The 5,247-nt window shown below is 39.7% G+C and overlaps 1 pseudogene; it reads right to left on the reverse strand.

Moving 5' to 3' along the window:
- LOC107857816 overlaps positions 1–4,602 on the reverse strand; it is a 9,694-nt pseudogene extending 5,092 nt beyond the window's left edge.
- Positions 4,603–5,247: the final 645 nt, after the last annotated feature.

Consider the following 5,247-nt stretch of genomic DNA (forward strand, 5'->3'; position numbering starts at 1 on the left):
ATACAAGGCTCACACAAATTCAAAGGAATACTCCCGAAACAAAACTAAACTCAAATAGGGGGCAAACACCACCGGACTCAACACCCACCGCCCCAAATACAGGTTCCCAGCCAATACCCAATCCCAAGCAGTGGAAGAAACGACCACAGCAACAGCAACAACAGACAACAGACAATGTCCACAAATTTCACGCAAGTCAAGGTATAGGGGCTACTACTAGCATAATACTAAATAAAATGGAATATGAAATAATGAAATAAAATGGAATATGAAATAATGAAATAATGAAATAAAATGGAATATGAAATAACGAAAATAATAAAGGTTAGAAGTCACCGGATTACGCTTGGAGCTGCAGCTGCTGGAGACGGAGCGACGGCTGGCGGCGGCTGGCTGGCTGAAGGCTGAGGTGGGGGGGGCTGGTGTGCCCCGCTGGGGGGGGGGGGGGGGGACAGGACAGGTAAGGGGGGGGGGGGGGGGGTATGCACAGCGGGGACCCTTAACCCGGAGGGTCGGCGCCGGAGGGTGGCGGGGAGCGGCGGTCGGCGCCGGAGGGTGGCGGCGAAGGGGGGGTCGGCGCCGGAGACCGGAGGTCGGGGCCGGCGGTCGGGTCGGGTCGGCGCCGAGCGACGACGCCGGGGATCGAGGACCGGTGCGAGAGAGGAGGGAGAGAGAGAGAGCCGTTAGGGCGGCGCCGGAGGTCGGGGCCAGGGGCCGGAGGTCGGCGCCGGGGGCCGGAGGTCGGGTCGGGTCGGGTCGGCGCCGACGGTCGGCGGCGGCGACGGGGGCCGGTGACCGGTGCGAGCGAGAGAGAGGGTAGGGACCTTATTAAGTTAAAAATATTAAGTCCCTTGAACAACTGGAACTCGACAACTGCATTACTTGTCTCAACAACTTCGCCCAGTAGTCAAGTAATGTGGGAGTAAGTCGAAGTAAGTGACTGCTTGCTATAACATCTTGTAAGGCCCTTTTATACCTTCAAAAATCTTTTACTTCGAAATAAGAACTTAACTGAGCAAGATAATGATCTTAGAAACTGCATCAAACACCTAATAAACTGCTTAAAGTAACTGCAAATGAAAACACACTTGCCTGATCCCAGGTTTCCAGAGAGATCGTGTCTGCATTTGCCGTAAACCGTGCCTCCATTCTGCATATGTACCATTGCAACACCTCATGGGAAAGCCCTTCTTGCCTACAGCACAAATAATTCAATATGTATGTGCATGTATAACCAGATTCCACATTCAAAAGACAATAGCAGGTAAAATGAGAAGCATTTTTGTCTGCATACCTCAACTCTGGATGCCTGTCCAGTACAATAGATATTGCTTGAAGGACTGACAAGTCATGACTATGCTCGTTCCTCACTTTCTCAGTCTGCATAAGCAATAAAATTTATCATCACTGGTCTCTTTTAAAAATCTTAAAGAGTCACAGCATTGTTGATCAGTTCAAAATTAAAGACCGACCTCACTGAGGATTTTCTAGAATACATCTCCAACTTGAACAACTGTATTTTGAGGAACTTGATGACCATCCATGTCAAACAGCATGAAGCTATAAAAGAGAAGGAAAACATAATTAAGCTCTTGACTGAGTTGATAGCACCTCTAGTAAATTTGCACAAAGAAATATGAAGGGAACAGAAAAAGAGCACAGGCTAACATTCAGGAAATGCAGGAAGCTTTGAAAACTCTGGAGGTAGCTAAAATCCGTTCCACCCAGGACACTTGTAAGTTCCTTTGATTAAAATTCAAAGACAAACTAACAAATTTGTTAGTGACGATATTCTGATTGGTTGAATCAGGAAGAAGTTAGAGCAAGTAAAAATTTAATACCTAGATTTTGCCCAGAGAGCAAACAAAAGAGGGGAAGTGCAGGCTAATTCATGATAAAAATTATTTATTCAATGTAATGTCATCAAGGTTACCTTTCTAGGTCATGGTCATACAGCACCGAGTTATCACCGCTAGTGCGGTACATGGTGAGCCCTAACCGGCGAATCAATGGAGCCAACGGATTCTCATCACACACCCCATGGAGCCTGAAAAGAATGATTATTGATCAGAGCCAATTAATTGCTAACTAAAAGGCACTAACGTCCAGATCTGGAAAGACAATTTGGGAGGGAAGGGTTAAATTCTCTCACCATGATGCTCCCATGTCAACTGGGCAACCAAATGAGTAGTCAGTATGTATACGATCACCAAGTCTATCCCGTGACTCCAACAAGAGAACCTGGGACAAATATAAAAAACAGTTCTTTTAAGGATGAAGGGATAAAAGATTGTTAAATGTGAAAGAGTTCAAAATCCTGGGTATGCGCACCTTAAAAGATGCATTCTAGAGGAAACGTGCAACAGCTATCCCCAAGATATCTCCACCAATCACGATTACAGATGGAGGTGAACTGCGTGGCCTACCTAAGCGGAGTGGTAAAATGCCTAGTCAAACAAAATAGAGGAGCAAATTAAGTTCCACCGATGAAATCATACGAATAAGCAACAAAACATATGAACACCCTTTACAATGGATATGAAAATAAAGTTCTTCACCTATACTTCAATAATCCAACACAAATGAAGCAAATTCCTCACGAGGAGGCAATCAAATGCATGTAACTCAGTAAAGAGCAAGACAAAGCTACAAACTGAATCAATCGCTCCAAAGTAGAATGTAATGCATATTTAGAAGTTGATCAACATCATGTTTTCACATCTCTAAATATGCTACATAATCAACTTCTATTAAGAGGGTAATACACTTGGATAGCAAACCACAATCGGAACTGTACATAGACAATTGGTTTATAAATAGAAATTGATCAAGTAGAGATATGACAACAACGCTCAGGACAGAAAGTCACATCTATTCAGTACACTATGTAAATGGATCAGCAAGAGGACATAAAACTCGTCCAATGGTATCCTTAATCCTTCTACTGTTAGAATAATAATGATAATTGTACAAGAAATTCAAAATAAAACTTGCTTGGCTTAGAGGCACGATAATACGCTTCTTGAAGATAGTTGGAGTCTCTCCCACGAGCAAACGGAAGAACAAGTGACAACTCTATCTTCGGGATTCAACTAAGCCACAAAATAAATAGCATTCAAGAATGTTGCTCTTCTATTCTTGAATTGGTGATTTCACCATTTGATCAAGGGGAAAGTAGTTTTGAGTGCTTATCTTTTCAAACCAAAGAAAACAATATTTATAGGATGAAAGTTTCATGCATGAGAAGTATGTTAATTAAGTAATAGTTAATAGGTTTATGTATGTTTTAAAACAAAAAATGTCATTCTTTCAAGAACCTATAACGCAAAACTTAATGAATAATGAATTTGTCAAATACATTTCCTTTGTAACTCAAAACTTATGAATAATGAATTTGTCAAATTCATTTCTTTTGTAACTCAAAACTTTAAGTGATGCATTTGTTTCAAAACTAATTGAAACATAACTCTTAAAAATCTTTAACCGATGTATTTGTTTCAAAATTTATTGAAACATAAAATCAACAATACTCCACTTGTTTCAAGAAATTTTATCTTAAAAAAAAAAATCATTTGAGACACCAATCTAGCAATATGCATCAATAATGGTGTCTTTTGGACTTGAACCATTAGCCAGTGAAGACTTTTTAAATCATTGACTACTTAGTGAACAAATCTTGAACTAAGTGGTTCATTGAATGAAGTAGAAAAATACTCCACGCATATTGCTATGTTCCGGTAAAAATCAAAATCCTTTGACACCTTACGGCCATGTGTCCCGGATCCTTTTAGCTAAGTGCTTTAAGATTTCCTTGTAAAAATCTTATTGAAGCGACCTCCACTTAGCACTTAGTGCGGTGAATTCATCAAGAGTAACTTTGCATACTCCGACCCAGTAGTCTATGAATTTCATTAAGAGAAATTAATCTCATCCTCCTTTACAACAAAGTATCAGTAAATCTATCAAGAGTGTTCCTACACACTCTAACCGAAATCGATGTATAAACTTAATAAGAGAATATAATCTCATTCTTTTCTTTTGTAGGAATACTGTCAAATCTATCAAGAGTGTTATTATTTACTCCAACCGATATCGGTCTTATAGATTTATCAAGAGAATAAATCTCAACTTATGCACATCTACTCGCTCTCTAGGGAAAAAGAAAATTTTATTGATGTGCTTCACAATTGTAACTTTACTTGTTTTTCCCTTTGAACCTAAGATTACATCATTAGGTAGGGTTACCATAAAGTACAATCAATCTACAACAGACTTTATTCCCATCCTATTACAAGTTTGTACCATCAATTCCTTGTCTAACCCTTTAGACAAAGGATCTGCTAAATTGAGTTTGGACGTCACATATTGAAGCGATATTATGCCATCCTCCAATAATATTCTCACATGATTGTGTTTGAGACGAACTTGTCTTGACTTGCCATTGTAACAATCACTTGAAGTCCGAAATATAGCAGTTTTATTATCACAATATATAGTCAAAGGTGGTATTGGCTTACCCCATAATGGAATATCTATCAGCTTACTCCGCAGCCAATCAGCTTCTTCTCCAGCAGAAGACACAACGATAAATTCTGACTCCATGGTTGAGTGAGTAATACATGTCTACTTCTTTGATCTCCAAGATATTGCTGCTCCGGCCAAAGTAAAAATCCAAGTAGTAATAGATTTAGAGTCATTCGGATCAGAATTCCAAGTAGCATCACTATAGCCTTCAAGAACTGCTGGAAAGGTAGAATAATGCAGGCCAACATTAATTGTACCCTTCAGATACCTTAAAATACAAATTAAGGCATTCCAATGCTCAACTCCAGGGCTACCAGTAAACTTGCTCAAAGTTCCTACTGCATAACCAATATCTGACCTGGTACAATGCATGACATATATAAGACTCCCAACAATCTGAGAATATGTCAATTGATCAAGAATATCACCAGAGTTTCGCACTAGTTTGATGCTAGGATCAAATGGTGTAGGAGTAGTCTTGTCGTCAAAATGACCTAACCTCTTTAGAACCTTCTCAATATAACTTGATTGACTAAGAGTCAAACCACTTGTCGATCTTACAATTTTGATGCCTAAAATTACATCAGCTTCTCCAAGATCTTTCATTTCAAACTGAGAAGAAAGAAAATATTTTGTTTCTTTGACTCTTTCGATATCAGTTCCAAAGATCAACATGTCATCTACATAAAGACATATTATAACACCAAAATTTTCTTGAAATTT

This window comes from Capsicum annuum, chromosome 2, assembly GCF_002878395.1.
Source record: "Capsicum annuum cultivar UCD-10X-F1 chromosome 2, UCD10Xv1.1, whole genome shotgun sequence".
Taxonomy (NCBI): domain Eukaryota; kingdom Viridiplantae; phylum Streptophyta; class Magnoliopsida; order Solanales; family Solanaceae; genus Capsicum; species Capsicum annuum.